Genomic DNA, 17,676 nt, shown 5'->3' with positions numbered 1-17,676 from the left:
CTATTTAACCTGATGGTATGGGAGCATCTGTCGAACAATTGCTTCATTGAACTCCGCCAACACCTCCTCGACAGCAAGTTAACGGATCCCCGGCAGCTCGCAGCCGAAGCTGACCGGTGGGAGATCACCAGAGTGGGCCGGAATGGGTCCTACGAACAGAACCGGAACAACAATGGTCAGCACCGACCCAGAGGAGGAGGAGGGGGCCAAGGGCGAGGAAGAGACAACGCCCCGGTCGCCCCCGCTACCAACACCACCCCCCCGGCCAACCGGGGCAGCACCCCAGCGCGACCGGGGTACAGAGCCAATGTCACGTGTCACCGATGTCAACGAGTCGGCCACTATGCGAACGACCCAAACTGCCCGCAGTACCAGAGCCCAAGACCCCGCCAAGTGGCCGCTGCAGCCCTAGGGGAAGAACAGATCTCCGAGGAACAAGAAGAGTACGAACAAGAGCATCAAGAGTGGGAGCCAGCCGCCATGACTCTAGCCTGCTTAGGGGGGAAAGACATGGTCCCGCGGGTCCCCCTACCCGCTAACACCCAGAAGTACAGCCAATGGGTGAGCATCAATGGACACCAGGCCGAAGCCCTTCGTGACACCGGGGCCAGTGTAACAGCCGTCCGCTGTCACCTGGTGGCCCCAGAACAGTATCTACCGAACATTCTCTGCCCTGTACGATCAGCCGATAACTCAGAGAGCCTGTGTCGGATGGCCTGCGTCCCCTTCGAATGGGGGGGGGTCTCCGGCATGTTGAAAGTGACGGTCCGAGACGATGCCCCCGTAGACTGCCTCCTGGGCAATGACCTGGAAAGCTCTCCGTGGGCCGCCGTGGAGCGAAAGGAACACCTGGGGATGTTGGGCGTCCCAGACTGGGCGTGCGTCACCACCCGTTCCATGGCCGCCCGTGCCAACCACCAGCCAGAAGAACCCGAATGGCCGGCGCCACCGCCTCCGGTCGCCCCGGCCGAAAACACCGACCGTAACATTCCCGCCGAACCAGCTCAACCTACCGACCTCGCTAACCTCGACCAGTGGCCTCAAGAAGGGGGGCCCACGCAAGAACAATTTCGCAAAGAACAGAAGACCTGTCCCTCCCTCGAGGGACTCCGCCAGCAAGCGCTCGCCCAAAGCGCAGGGGATACCCCCGGAACTCATTGGGTCTACTGGGACAATGATCTGCTGTACAGCGAGCAAAGAATCGCCGAGCTGGGGAGCAACCGAGTACTAGTGGTACCCCTCCGTTTCAGAGACTTCCTGTTAAACCTGGCCCACGATGTCCCCCTGGCAGGACATCTGGGACAAGATAAAACCTACAGTCGCCTAGTGACCCACTTCTTCTGGCCCAAAATGAGAAACGATGTGCACCAGCATTGCCGATCTTGCCCCACGTGCCAAGCCAGTGGGAAGAGCGGCCGCAAACTAAAGGCTCCCCTGCAACCTTTTCCCGTGGTCACTACCCCGTTTGAGAGAGTCGGAATAGACATTGTGGGGCCCTTGGACCCACGCACAAAACAAGGCCATCGATTCATCCTGGTGCTAGTGGACCACGCCACCCGCTACCCTGAGGCTGTTCCTCTGCGAACTGTGACAGCCCCGGTGGTCGGCCGGGCCCTGATGGGGATCTTCTCCCGTGTGGGCTTCCCCCGAGAAGTCGTCAGCGACAGAGGCACGAACTTTATTTCCAAATACATGAAGTCCCTCTGGCAACAGTGCGGGGTCACCTACAGATTCACAACCCCCTATCACCCTCAAGGGAACGGACTCGTTGAGCGGTTCAACCGCACGCTAAAGGGAATGATCGGGGGGTTGGAAGAGCCCCTCCGTCGCCAGTGGGATGTGCTGCTGCCGTGCCTCCTCTTCGCATATCGAGAAGTCCCCCAGAAATCCCTGGGCTTCAGCCCATTTGAACTGCTATATGGACACCCAGTGCGAGGGCCGCTCAGTCTCGTCAAAGAAGGCTGGGAGATGCCTCCGCTAAAGAACCCTCCAGATGTCTTCCGGTACCTCCTCACCCTCCGCAACCAGACCCGGCGGTTCAGAGAACTAGCGAAGGCCAACCTAGAGGCCAGTCAAGAGGACATGAAAAAATGGTATGACCAGAATGCCTCATCCATTGAATTCGAACCTGGCCAACAGGTATGGGTGATGTCCCCCACTGAGCCATGCGCCCTGCAAGACAAATGGACGGGGCCCTTCAAAGTAATAGAGCGCAAGGGTCCTGCCACTTATCTCATCGACATGGAATCCTCCCGGAACCCTCTCCGGGTCCTCCACGCTAACAGACTAAAGCCCCACTTTGTGCGAACAGAGCTCAGCCTCCTGATGGCCACAGACACTGGGGTTGAAGAAGACTCCGAGCCTCTCCCTGACCTCCTCCGGACTCAAGAGCAAGACGGCTCCGTGGATGGGGTCCGGCTCTCAGAGGCCCTCACCAGAGAACAACGCCAGGAGTGTCAAGCCCTCCTATCACAGTTCGCCAGCCTGTTCTCCCTCACCCCGGGTGTCACTTCCTGGTGTGTGCACGATGTGGATACCGGGGACAGCCCCCCTATCCGCCACCGGGCCTACCGCGTGCCAGACCGGGTACGGGCCTGCATCCAGGAAGAAATAGCCAAGATGCTCACGATCGGGGTCATCGAGCCCTCAGACAGTCCCTGGGCCAGCCCTGTCGTACTGGTCCCCAAAGCAGCTGCCCCCGGCACCACACCCGAACTCCGGTTCTGCGTCGACTACCGGGGCTTGAATGCGGTCACCAGAACAGACGCGCACCCCATCCCCCGGGCAGATGAACTAGTCGACCGAATGGGAGCTGCCCGCTACCTCAGCATCTTCGACTTGACAGCAGGCTATTGGCAGATCGGCCTCACACCCCGGGCGCAAGAACGTTCTGCCTTCTCCACCCCCGATGGCCATTACCATTTCACGGTCATGCCCTTCGGCATGAAGAATGCCCCAGCAACATTCCAACGGCTCGTCAATCAGGTCCTGGCGGGGCTCGAAGGATTCAGCGCCGCCTACCTAGACGACATCGCTGTATACAGCCACCATTGGACCGAGCACCTCCACCACCTCCGAGCAGTGCTGCAAGCCCTTCAGCGAGCTGGCCTCACGATCAAGGCCAGCAAGTGTCAAATTGGGCAAGGGTCTGTAACCTACCTCGGACACCAGGTGGGAAGCGGCCTAGTGGCCCCGCTACAGCTGAAAATTGCCGCCATCCAGGCCTGGCAGCCCCCCATCACCCAAACCGAGGTACGAGCCTTCCTGGGCCTCACGGGCTACTACCGAAGGTTCGTAAAAGACTATGGTACCATAGTGGGGCCCCTCACAGAACTCACGTCAAAGAACCAGCCCAAGAAAGTCACCTGGACCCCAGAGTGTCAAACTGCATTTGAACAATTAAAGGCCGCCATGTGTTCCGCCCCTGTGCTCCAGGCCCCAGACTACAGCCGGGAGTTCGTCGTCCAGACGGACGCCTCCGACCAGGGCATTGGGGCAGTCCTGTCTCAAGTGAACACCGAAGGCCTTGATCAACCGGTGGCCTTCATCAGCCGGAGACTCCTACCACGGGAGCAACGCTGGAGCACCATAGAGAGGGAAGCCTTCGCTGTGGTATGGGCCCTCAAGAAGCTCCGGCCCTACCTTTTCGGCACCCACTTTCGGGTGCAGACCGACCACCGACCCCTGCAATGGCTGATGCATATGCGGGGGGAGAACCCAAAGTTGCTACGCTGGTCCATCTCCTTGCAAGGTATGGACTTCACAGTCGAACACCGGCCTGGGCCAGATCACGCCAACGCGGATGGCCTGTCCCGGTTTTTCCGCCTCGACGAGGAGAGTCCCCAAGAGGATGGGTAACTCTCCCCGCCTTCAGCTGGGGGGGACGCATGTTGGACAGGCCACATGAAGGGCCGCTCTCCCCCGGCCCAACCAGGCCTGAGCCCAGTCCCGCAAGTACCACACACCACCATTGCACGTCCTCCGTCCCCTCAGGGACCCCTGCCCTCGAGCCTGCCGACCTCGAGGGTCCGATCCACTGCCGGCCCACGCGCCCAGCCTGGGGCGCCATCTTGGACACTCCACCACGAGGCCGCCTGGCCCCCGATCGACCTCAACCCTGGGCCTGGCCCGGCCTCAGACATTCCGGCACCACCCTCCACCCAGGAGGTGAGCGGGCTACTTGGCAAGTCAATGGGAGAAAGAGGTGCCGATGGCTCTCCCCCACCAAGTGCCGCTCGCCCATCGCCTCCCCGGGCGCTGGCTCCACCCCCCTGCTGGGTGTCTGGACTCCCCCATCCCGGACCTCCCGACCTCCAAGTGCGAGGGTCCGGACATCAAAGCACGCCAGCCCTATAACTGGGGCAGCTCCAGAGCAGGAAGGCAGTTGTATCTTGGAGTCGAGAGACGTAAAGAGGAACTCATCCTGGACGGACTACTGGCGCTGCCATAGCTCTGTCCTGTGCACCATCGTCCTGCCTGTTGGCGCTGCCACAGCCGTCGTAACCTTCATCCTTCATCGTCGTCGGGACCTGCTGGCGTGGCCGCGGACCGTTGTAACCGTCATCTTCCATCGGGACCTGCAGGCTCCGCCGCGGACCGTCGTCCTTCCTTCATCCATCTCGGGACCTGCTTGGCTCCTCCACGGCCCGATCATCTAGAACGCCGAGCTCGAGGATTGAGAGCTATTTTGTACTCATTGGTAACTAAGACTGTCCCGCTACCCCTTTCCTAAACCAGAGACTAGAACCGAGGGGACCCCTGAGTCCAGACCTCCTTGTATCCATCCTCGTAACCTAAGAATTGCATATAAAGTCTCGTTAACCTTCAACCTTGTGTGGTGTCCGTCTGTGGGGGGGAAGTTACTTATCTGTACAGTCGTTGGAGACGGCTCTCCCTGGAGACCTCTCCCCGTAACCTCGGCCGACCCTCCCGGTCCGTCTAACATTGAGGTAGTCAGCTACCTTATTATTTGCCCCTGGGATGTATTCCATATCATACCTGTAGTCTAACAGCTTCAGAGTCATCTTGGCGATGCGGGGTGTCGCGCTGGCATGGCCGCTTGATGTGAGTACTTTGACCAGGGGTTTGTGGTCAGTCTTGAGTTTGAATCTCGTGCCCCACAAGAATTGTCAGAACTTTCCCATGGCCCACACTACTGCTAGCATCTCCTTTTCTATTACACTGAATTTCTGTTCAGTTGGGGATAGGGACCTAGATGCAAAGCTGAGGGTCGCCACTTCTCCGTTCTTTCTTTCCTGCATAAGGACTGCTCCTAGTCCTTTTTCGCTGGTGTCAGTAGTTAATAGGGATTGCCCCTGAGGATTGTATCCTTGAAGAGGTACCACCTTGCTGATGTCTTCCTTTATTATGTTGAATTCCTTCTGTGCCTCTTCGGTCCAAGTAAATGATGTTTTGTCCCGTATCAGCTGCCTCAGGTGGTGCGTCTTGGTGGCGAAGTGTTGCACGAATTTGCTGTAATATTCGTCCATCCCCAAGAAGAATCTAACTTCTTCTTTGTTCTTAGGTGCTGGTGCGTCGCATATCGCCTTGACGTTGGTCTGTTTGGGTGTTATGCCTTGCACCCCTATCTCGTGCCCAAGATATGTAACTGACGTCATTCCAAATCGGCACTTGTCCCATTCCGCCGTGAGGCCATTACCCTCCAGAACCTGGAGTACCTTAGCCAGCTTCTTGTCGTGGTCAGTTTGGTCCTTGCCCATCACCAATATGTCATCTTGGAAGTACTATACTCCTTCTATGTCTTTAAACAGTCTATGCATAAGTTTTTGAAACACTGCCGCTGCGGATGCTAGACCGAAAGGCATGCGGCGGAACTGGTAGCATCCGAAAGGTGTTATAAAGGACGTCAGCTTCCGGCTCGAAGGGTGTAGTGCTATCTGGTAATAGGCTGATGTGAAATCAATGGTGGAGAACCATTTTATCCCCTTCGTCTTGGCCAGCATTTCTTCTATCCTTGGCAGCGGGAATTTCTCCACAATTATGCACTTATTCAACTCGCGGAGATCAACGCATAGACGGACCTTGCCATTAGGTTTCATGGCCACCACCAACGGAGCTAGCCACTCTGAGCAGTTTATGGGTTCAATGATACCATTGTCCTCCAGTCTCTGCAGCTCTTGTTGTACTGCTTCCCTGACCGCTATGGGTATATTCCTCACTTTGTGGGATACCGGAGTGGTGTTCTCCTTAAGATATATCTTGTGCGTGAATTTTTGTAGTTTGCCCACTGTTCCTCCGAACACTTAGGGAAAGTCTCTTCTCATCTTCTCAAAGTTGGGTTGACACTCTGGGCTGGTCATCAGTACCTGTGTGTCTCCTCCTGAGTTCGTGTATGCCCAGGTCGCCTTGATCTATCCGTCCTAGGACTGATGGCCCCTTCTCCGCGACGTACAGCTTGCACTCGGCACTGCGGCCTTTGAAATCAAACTTTAAGACTCGGTATCCTACCATCGGAATAGGTTCTCCCGTGTACGTGGCTGGTCTTATGTCCGGAGGTTCTAAATGTGGTCCGAGACTGGGTTTAAAGTTATCGCTCCACACCGTTCTTTGGACTATAGTGTATGGGGAGCCCGAGTCTGCAACCATTTTAATCGGTATTCCTCCTACCACCAAGTCACATAGTGGTTTCCTGGAACGTCTGCAGTCGATGCCTAGCACTTGTTCTTCGACACACAGCACGTTATCCTCTTCGTCCAGTTCCCTTTCGTCTTCCTCCTCCTGTTCCTGCGTCACGTATTTTACCGTTGGTCTCTTTGTCTTGCGGCGACACACATTCTCGTAGTGTCCTACTATCCCGCAGTACATGCACTTTGCTCGGAACGTCGGACAGCGTTTGCCATACGCTGCATGGGACTGGCTTACGCACCTGTAGCACGCATTTGTGCTTTCTTTGTTCTGTCTTCTTTGTTGCGTGGGTCTAACTGTCCACTTATTTGGGGCTTTCCCTTCCATTGCCGTGGCTTTGCTTTTCTCCGTTGGTCCCGCTTTATCGACTTTGTTGATCATGGGCCTCGGGATGGATTCTCTTTTTGCTCCATCAGTGCACCTCTTGGATAATTCTGCCTTTTTTACCATGGCGATAACTTCCTTCAGCGTTGCATCTCCATTCACCCATAGTTTGTCTTGGACGGTTTTGTTCGTTGTGTGCATGACTATCTGGTCTTTTATGAATTCATCGTGCAAGACCCCAAATTTGCACGTGATCGCTAGTTTTCTTAGCGCAGCTACATAGTCATCTATAGATTCACCTGTTTCCTGTTTCCTTTGTTGGAAGTTATACCTATCTATGGACGTGCACACTGCCGGCCGATAGTGATTTTTCAGGTCTTCTATCGCATGTCGGAACACGTCGCCATCTGCAGCTGACCTTGGGGTGGGTACTAGATTTTGGAAGACCCGGATCCCTTCTGGTCCCAAGTTGTGTAGCAATATTCTCCTCTTCCTTTGACTGGGATTAGGTTCCCCGCTTTCATCCTCCAAGGCTTCTATGTAATTCATAAAATATTCTCTCCAGTCCTCCCACTTCATTACGGGCTCACCCGGTTTGGGTAAGAATGGGATCAATATCGTGAGTGAGGATGCTTGTGCGCTCATCTCGGCGCATCTCGCTGGCTCTGTCTCTTATCCCCTTGGGCTGCCTGGTGCACTTATACTCTCTTGGTGCGTATGGGTCAGTTGGGGCGCTGGGGCTTCCTCTTCTCCGTGTTGCTCTGACTCCGCCAGGGCCCTGGGTGTTTACTGGCTGCGTGCGGTGGGAGACGGCTTCCCAGTAGGGTGTCTTCCCCTTTCTGCTATCCTCTAGCCTGTAAGACGGTGGGTACTTCTGTGGGAGCGTCCTCCTGTACTACTGCTTACTTGTGCTCCTTGTGGTGGCTGGTGGATCTTTTCCTCCCTGGTTGTCTGCCTGCCTTGGCACTGCCCACTGCCACGCTCTCCTGCTGTTGCTTCTTCAGCCTTGCTGGCTGCTCCTCGTGGTGTCTCCACAATGCCCGGTGGGTCGGTAATCTTTTGCTTGTTTATTATTTTCCGTTTTTTTTTCTTTTCGGATCCCGACTCGTCGCCACTGTAATGTATGCTTTCCTCTAAAGAAATGCTGGAGGCAAGGGTAGTTTATTCGTGTATTTATTATATTTATGCAGCAGGAGAGCGCCGGGAACGTCCGGAGCTCTCCGTGATTAAGTCACGACTCGGCCGACAAAATGGCCGCCCCGTCGTGACGTCATTGCGTACAACGCTACATTAGTAGTAGTAAAGTTAGGATTTCGTCTTAAGTTAGGATTTTGTCTTAAATTAGGATTTTGTCTTAAATTTGGATTTTGTCTTAAATTAGGATTTTTTTAAGACCAAAACTTAAGACAAACTTAAGTTTAACTTAAGTTTAATTTAAGACAAAATCCTAACTTAAGACAAAATCCTGATTTAAGACAAAATCCTAATTTTGTAATTTAAGACAAAATCCGAACTTTACTTTACTACTACTAAATGTCTTCTGTGAATACCAAAAGTAGTAAGTTTAGGATTTTGTCTCAGATTAGTTCTGTGAATCGGCCCCAAGATGTACTTGTTAGCTGTTACGTATGCAGTTATAATTTTTGGATTGCCGCCTGGTCTATAATAATTAGAAATATAACATTTAAATTCCCAGCAGGGGGCGATATCTGCATGTTTAGTATTATTGGCAATATGCTTTGAGGCTCATATGTTGCCCATTGGTGCGATGCTGGTGAACCTTGACTAACATCAAATCATTAATAACAGTGACACGATAAGTCGAACATAACTAATGTGTATTGTGTGGTCGCAAAATGATGTCAATATTAGAAATATGCTGCCTGAGTGCATATATGTTTGAGATATAAGTTAAACTTAAAGTTAAAAAAATGAATGATGATATTGATTATCTATAGATCATTCCAAAACATGCATATTCTTAGTATTAAAAGCAGAGGATGTTGGTGATTCATCCTGTCTTAAACACAGAAGCAAAAATTGATGATACAGGGATTACCATTTCTATAGACTTGAAGTTGACCCAGCAGACAAAACACTACCCCCTACATTAGAAGACCTAACTACAACTTTTGCTTCCTCTGCAGTAACTCAACAACAGCCCAAATCATCCCTTCTTATTTCAGAAAGAGAAAGAATAATTTAAGGGCTACTGTTAAGTCCAGAAATAGAGCTGTCTAGGAAAGCTCCCCTACACCAGCAGGGTCCCATGCATTGGAACAAAATTCAAAGAAAGCAACACAGGGTACATCTGAATTGAGGATACACGTAGAAAAATGAGATAGGACCATTTCTGGAGGAAATGCAACCACTAGATCTGTCTTTAAAGGTTTAAGAATGGCTATAAAGAACATGGCCAAACACATGCTCAAGACTCAGCAACACAAAAGCATCAGCAGCGACACCTACTGCCTCCACAAATTTGGGCATTTTGTTGAAGCGTTGTCTACAGCCACCTTAAGTGCTGGAGAACTGCTAACTTGCAGGTGGAGTTAGTAAACCACAGGGGTAGTGCAGAAATAAGCCTAGCCCAAATACAAGTGTGAGTTGTATATATGTAGGTAAGCAGGTTACATCAGGATGCACTAGAAGAGAGACTAGAGACAGATGAGAAAGGAGCAGAAAGCCACCCACAGAAAGACCAAGCGCCGGACATCACAGATGCACATAGTGAATCCTACAATTACACTGTTTTCAAAAAGTTAAAGATAATATGCTTATTTTTTTGTTTGAATTTAAAAATTATTTCAGTTCCAGATTAATATTTTCGAAATAAACATCTTCCTCTTCTTCTTCAATTGAAATGGTGACTAAACAGAAAAACATTTGTTCACTAATTGATGCACTTTGTTTGGTATTTATTTTGAATTATAAATTCAATGTGTACTTAAGAAGGAGTTATTTGTCACATGATCCCTGCGCGTTCGCTGCTCTCTTGCTCCTGTACCATCGAATAAGCATGGGCGAAATTTGCAAATTTGCGATCCGTGAATTTGTGCGAAAGCAAACTCGCAATTTGCAAAATTCATGAATTCGTGCGAATTTGCGAATTTGCTGTTTTTGCCAGTTTGCGAGGGTTTTTTACAAGTTCGGGAACGCAAACTTACTTTTGTGGTCGCAACGGTCGTGACCATGTTGTTTCTACGTGTCCAGCCTGTTTGCGACCCTTTGGTTCATCGCAGCCACCCTCTGGTTCATCACTGCCACCCTCTGGTTCACCAATGCCACCCTCTGGTTTGCCACTGCCACCCTCTGGATCATCACTGCCACCCTCTGGTTCACCACTGCCACCCTCTGGTTCATCACTGCTATCCTTTGGTTCAACACCTTGTGGTTCACCACTGCCACCCTCTGGTTAGCCACTGCCACCCTCTGGATCATCACTGCCACCCTCTAGTTCACCACTGCCACCCTCTGGTTCATCACTGCTATCCTTTGGTTCATCACCTTGTGGTTCACCACTGCCACCCTCTGGTTCATCACTGCCACCCTCTGGTTCATTAATGCCACCCTCTGGTTTGCCACTGCCACCCTCTGGATCATCACTGCCACCCTCTGGTTCATCACTGCCATCCTCTGGTTTGCCACTGCCACTCTCTGGATCATCACTGCCACCCTCTGGCTCACCAGTGCCACCCTCTGGTTCATCACTGACACCCTCTGGTTGATTACTGCCACCCTCTGGTTCATCACTGCCACCCTCTAGTTCATCACTGCCACCCTCTGGTTCAAGGCTGCCACCCTCTGGTTCATCACTGCTATCCTCTGGTTCATCACCTTGTGGTTCACCACTGCCACCCTCTGGTTCATCACTGTCACCCTCTGGTTTATTACTGCCACCCTCTGGCTCGCCACTGCCACCCTCTGGATCATCACTGCCACCCTCTGGTTCATCACTGTCACCCTCTGGTTCATCACTGCCACCCTCTGGTTCAAGGCTGCCACCCTCTGGTTGATCACTGCCATCCTCTGGTTCATCCCTGCCACACTCTGGTTCATCACTGCCACACTCTGGTTTGCCACTGCCACCCTCTGGATCATCACTGCCACCCTCTGGTTCACCAGTGCCACCCTCTGGTTCACCAGTGCCACCCTCTGGTTCATCACTGCCACCCTCTGGTTGATCACTGCCACCCTCTGATTCAAGGCTGCCACCCTCTGGTTGATCACTGCCATCCTCTGGTTCATCCCTGCCACCCTCTGGTTCATCACTGCCACCCTTTGGTTCCGCACTGCCACCCTCTGGTTCACCAGTGCCACCCTCTGGATTATCTCTACCACCCTCTGGTTCATCACTGCCACACTCTGGTTTGCCACTGCCGCCCTCTGGATCATCACTGCCACCCTCTGGTTCACCAGTGCCACCCTCTGGTTCATCACTGCCACCCTCTGGTTGATCACTGCCACCCTCTGATTCAAGGCTGCCACCCTCTGGTTGATCACTGCCATCCTCTGGTTCATCCCTGCCACCCTCTGGTTAATCACTGCCACCCTCTGGTTCACCAGTGCCACCCTCTGGATTATCACTGCCACCCTCTGGTTCATCACTGCCACCCTCTGGTTTGCCACTGCCACCCTCTGGATCATCACTGCCACCCTCTGGTTCATCACTGCCACCCTCTGGTTTGCCACTGCCACCCTCTGGATCATCACTGTCCCCCACTGGTTTATCACAGCACCCTCTGGTTCACCACTACCACCCCCTTTGTTCACCACTATAGATTATGGGGGTAAAGCAAAGCACACCTTCCCAGCCTCAACTGAGATTAATTCATTTGGGGCTGGTTAATGTGTCACTGAATTTGAGCTTCAAGTCTGGCACCTGCTTCCTTAGCTGTAAGTGCTTCCTGTTGCAGTTTAATTCTTTTTACAGGAGCATTTTTTCCATACTTGTAACTATTCTCTGACCTTGCTTTGAGGGTCAGAGCAGGGTCAGAGAATAGTTGCAAGTAGGCAACTGAACTTTGGAGGGGCCCCTCAGGAAGCACTACAGGGAATGGTTACAAATTAGCTTGAACTTTTGCACCTGCTAAGTGCTTTCAGTTTTGCAAAATTCGTTTTTGTGCAATTTCGCGAGATTTGCGGGGCGTGAATTCGTGCTAAATCGAACTTACAATCTGCGAATTCGTGCAAATTTGCAGATTGTTTTTTTTTGCGTGTTCGCGGGTTTTTTTGCGTCTTCGCAAGCCGCTTGCAGCGCACTGACCGCGAAGTTACCCATGCGGTCGTACATGGGCGCGGCCATCTTGTGCGCGTTGCGTATTTACGGTTCCGGACACTATTGACAATCTCGCGTTGCGTGCGGCGCGCTATTACGAGTTCGCCTGTGTTTTTGCGTGCTCGCGGGGAAAATATCGCGCAAACTTACCCACGCGGTCCTCTATGGGCGCGGCCATCTTGTTTTTCATTCATTGCTATGGTTTTTGGGCATGCTATCTTCTATCCATCTTACATCTTTGTAATCCTATGTTTTTCTGAACTTTCTTTTGCTTTTTTTTGCTTATTATCTATCTCTACAATTTCCTACATCTATATATATATATATATATTTTTTTACTTGTTGTTACTTTATTACCTACTTTATTTCTTTCACTCTCTCTCTTACTATTTTTTCACACCTATTCTTCTTTCCTTTTTCTTGTGCCCACGACTATGGCAAAGGGAGCCGACAAGGGCAAGGGGAAGGGCCCAGCACCCCGTACCCGGCTCCCTTGCTGGCGTTTGAGGGGGGAGCTAGTCCAGGCCAGGGAGATCTTCTCTGTGATGGAGGTGGCCGCCTTGATGGTGTTTGTGCAAGCCCACCTCCCTAAGACCGTGGCAGCAGGTGGGCGGATTGCTTCCGGTTACGGCCTCCGGGAGCATCGCCAGCTGTGGGAGAAGGTGTGCCGGCGCATGTGGAAGGAGTCTGGAGTCCGGCGCACCTACCAGCAAGTGACGCACCGGTGGACTGACATCCTGGACCGGGAGAATGATATGCTTGACCTGCTAGGATTGGAGATCCCTGGCCTTGGTAAGTAGCTATTTAATAACTACTTTTTTTTCTTTTGCTCTGTTATATTGCTAATCTATTTCTTTCCTGAAGAGTAGGAATGCTGCTGATTTGATTACATTGCAGGTAAATTAATCTTTAAATAGCTTCTGTCATTGCAGGTGCTCGCCTGATTATTGGCGTTGCTACTTTGCTTACTTGTTTGCAACTTTTTACTCATTTGAGAGCATTACTGCGTAATGGTGGAGACAGTACACTCAAGTCTAGTCCTTCTTTGTACTCCTGCCTGCTGCTGCCACTTTGAAGAGATAGTGGTGGATTGATACGTTGAGTATATTATTTATTACTTTACATTTGTTAGTGGTCTGCAATCATGATGACGGACAGTGTCTGTCACGCGACGTCTCGTGCTGCTGAGTGATGGCAGTCGTACTAGAACCTTTTTGTTGTTGGTGTAGTTAGTAAATGACATAACTTTCCTTTTAGACGGTCTGCGAATCCTGCAATACTGTACTACTATCCTCCTAGTTGACCAGATCAGATGCAATTTTTGTTAATTTGTTTCCCGACATAATTTTAGATTGTGTTCAAAGAAATCAAATATTTCCCCAAAAACAATCATCCATGTTGTGTTTCTTTATTTCATGTCCAACAGAAGCTCTCAGGAGCAAGGCGGCGACGGCGACTGAGACTCCGGTGGAAGAAGATGGACAGGATAAGTCCCTTGCAGGCTCTTCTGCTGGCCCCAGTAAGTTGTTCTATTGTTATATTAATACTTATACTTCCCTAACTTTTACAGCTCATATTCATTACAAACTGTTTCCTAATAATTCTATGTTTTACAAAATAGTCTTTGATCTTCTTCTAATGTAGACTACTTTCTACATTCTTATCCTGCCTCTACCATCACTCTCTGTGCTACTACTATTTACGATTATGAGTCGGTCTGTGTAATTAGCTAAGCTTGCCCAGTCGGCAAACGGTGTGAAACAAAACTCTGATCCAGCAATAGCTCTAGGCACTGAGTGCAGTCCTCTGGGTTGCCCTTCCTGTCTATTCCAGTCTTCTTAATGTAAGTGCTTTGACAATTTCCAACAACACAATGTCATTGTTTACACCAAGTAAAAGGTAGCAGTTGCCTTTTTGATTTGAGAGGAGCACATCCCATACCGCTAGTGTTTCAGGGACTATTCTGCACACAAAGAAGTATGGACAAGATAAATAGGACATTGTTGATGATTGGTGCAGTTCGACTTTCGACATAGCTCAGTCCGACAGAAGTTGAACCCCCAATCCCCTGTCCGACTATCTAGTGTGTCTGACCAAGGATTTTACGACCCCGAAGAACAGAAGAAGACTACTGCCGAGTCCCGGCCTATCTGAGTCACTGAAACATGACTGCCAAGTGCAGTAGTTCAAACCCTTCCGCTCACTCACTCGTGAACAAAAAGCACACAGTGTTTGTTAGTTTAAAATTGTTATTTTCAATTAAGAAATGAAAACATGATTTCTTAATTTTTAATAGCGTAGTATTCGGAGCGAGCAATGGTGATGGATGAAGATGACGTTAAAGTTTAAACAACATTCCCATGAATTAAATTAGTATTACTCAAACTTAATAATAGTTAACAGACACATGAAATTATTAGAATAACTGTGTGGGAGCCCCCACCTTCTTTAAAGTACTTAAAGTACTGCTGGTGATGAATTACTAGTAGTTGGTGAATCGTCTGGCAGAAGGGCAATGGAATCTTCTTTCTGTAATGAGAAAAATGGTGCACATTAAGCAAGCATTCATCAGTTGTCAAAAGAAGAAGTGTAGCATTTAATGGAATAAGCATATAAAAGGTTAACACTTCCTCTCCAAAACCGTTACTTTTTTTCAATCCCAGTAATAAAAAATGTGTTATGTAACATTTCCTTCTATTACGAGACAAAATAGGGGGTTGTGTATGGCATCTGAAAATATGACATGTTTTTCCTAGACGTCACAACATCTGATGCGGCACAGATGACCACCAGTGCCAGAGCCAGCAGTGCAGAGGGGTCCACTCTGGATGCGGCGGCGCCAACAGGAGGAGCTGGGGGGGAAGACTCAGCGGCGGCGGACGGTGGTAAGTTATTATACTCCTTACTCATTGAAATGTTTTTGAGTAGGCTCACAAAGGAGTGTATGATGTACTGTACAGTAGTACACAGTACACTAGTATAAGTAGACTGTACTGTTAAGAACAGTTACTAATTTAGAACTACTTTTTGGGCTATCACGGAGAAGACAGTCCACCTTGACTTGTTATAGCATTAGCTGCGGTACTTCTCTGGTAACCATTGGCCCCCTCTATTTCATTTCAACTCAGCTGGCAAATTTTTATTGTGAAGCCAAGTCATATCAGATGTAGTTTAGGGATGTGAAGAACGAAAAGTTAAAGAAGGGTGAAACGAAGGACGAGCGAGTCTTAATATTTATGACTGTAAAGAAGACGGCGGTTTCCAAAATATAATGAAACGGGCGTTAGTTGGTTGTTGACAAAAATAAATTTTGATACATTTGAGACAATAAGAAGAATCATAGACGTACTTTGGAAGCCTGGATGTTATCTTCTTTATCCTCATCGATAGCAGAGGTGTATGATGTAGTAGAGCAGACGCTGAGTGGATGAAGTATGGCCAGTGGCAGTGCCACCCCTATAGAAAAGTAAGACATTCCTATCCCCACCTGCATGTACTGCTTAAAGTACTGCGAGTCTGCATCATCATGGCCTGTGTCTGTATTTCTTGGGTAAAAGCTGCGTGACCTGCCACTATGGCGTCTACCACAAGTTCACGTACCAGTAATTTCTTTTGCAACACAAGAGAAAAAAAGTAAAAAAGGCCTTTTTTTAGTACTCTCTGACTATGTATGTAGTAGTGAGTCCACCCATAGTGCGTCCGTGTGATGGTTGATACCAAAGATGCAACACACCATAGGAGTATCCGTGTGCGCAGCAGGTTAAGCCGTACTGCTTTCCAGCGTCTCCGCGTGTAAATGCGGAAGTCATTTTTTACACGCGGAGATGCTGGAAAGCTGAGACGGCTGAGACGAATCAGCGAGAACCTCCACAGTACCCGGTAGCCGGGTCGAAATTAGAACCGGCTAAGAGCACATAGCCATTGTGGCAATAGCTTTGGAACTGCTGCCCGCGGGAGCCCTGATGAAGTCGTGGGCTACTAGCCCTGACGAAACACGTGTTGGCTGGGCGTGGTGAATAATATCTGAATTGAAGAAAAACTTCCATCAAGACTACTTCCACATTGTTTGTCTATTGCTTGTGTTGTTTGATTACCTACAGCATTTACTCTGTAAAAGGCGACGTGTGCACAGATACCTGTTGTATCAATTATGTTTGGATCTTGGTCCTAATTGGAGGTTTAGGTTCTTCCTCCTATCTGGGGCACTGTCAAAATAGTGGTTAGAAATTATAAATAACGTCACACACGGGAGGCGCCAGTTGTGGATCGACAATCAAAAAACCTGGTCCGTTATCTTCAAAATGTTATACTGTGTTTGCTACTTGCTGGTGTTACTGATGCTGGTGTTATTGAGTGTCAACTTTCCGTTGAATTATTTTGACTTTATGTTAAAGACTATTGGCTACAGTATTTTTCTTTCTTTCTTCATAGATGCTACTCCAAAAAAGCTCACCCGCAAGGAGATGGCTGTCCGGGCCAGGGCCCGTAAGCTGGAGGCTATTTGTGCCGAGTATCGGCGGTTGTGGGCTCAGGAGCATGAGGACACATCAACCAGTACATCCTCTTCCACTGCCCCCGGGTCCACCAGCCACAAGCCTCCAGCCAAACGGAGCCGTGGCCCGAAAGCCTCCCGCCGCCGCCGCACAGCAGCAAAAACAACAGCTGCCCCCCCCCAGAGCCTGGATGGCACGTGTGCACCGCCTCCTAAAGCGAGTGGACTACCTGGAGCGGTTGGGCAAAAAACATCAGCGCCAGCTCCGGGACCTCCGCAAAGAGCTGCGGGACGTGCAGCACCAGCTGTCCACACCACGACACCAGAGGAAGTGACTGTCCCTTGCCCCTTTTTTAAAGACTGTTGAGGGGGTGGGAGTTGGGTTTTTGGGAAAGGGGACTTTTTTATTTTTGGACATTGGTTTGATTAGTGAGGGGGGGGGTGAGTTGGGGTAATTTATTTTATTTTTGTGACAGCAACATCTATAATTTATATTTCTTAATAATTATATTTTTCATACCAAAACACAGTATACACGCTCATATTATTTTGTGTGGGGGTTGGAGGTGGTTACTGGACGTTTGGTTTTTCAAACTTACCAGCATGAATGAAACATCTTGTCCTGAAATGTACCAAAATGCAAGTAACCGAGTTAGTCAATTCAGTAGCCCTACTACTGTACTTTACTAGTAGTACTGTCACTCTCTGCTCTCAACTTTAGTCCTAGCCCATTATTCTACTACCTCTCCAATATGCTTATCTTACCTGTGATTTTTGAATCACGGTTGGTGAATAAGGTTGGTTGTTGAGTTGAATCCTCGACGGATGCAATATCATTGTTGTGCTGGTAGCAGTCGTGGTACTCACTGGCAGTATCACCATATGAAAAAAAGGAAATGAAACATTGAGTTGGCTGAGCGTAGCATTAGAAACAGTA

This window comes from Lissotriton vulgaris, chromosome 3_1, assembly GCF_964263255.1.
Source record: "Lissotriton vulgaris chromosome 3_1, aLisVul1.2, whole genome shotgun sequence".
Lineage (NCBI taxonomy): Eukaryota > Metazoa > Chordata > Amphibia > Caudata > Salamandridae > Lissotriton > Lissotriton vulgaris.
This window is presented reverse-complemented; position numbering follows the sequence as displayed.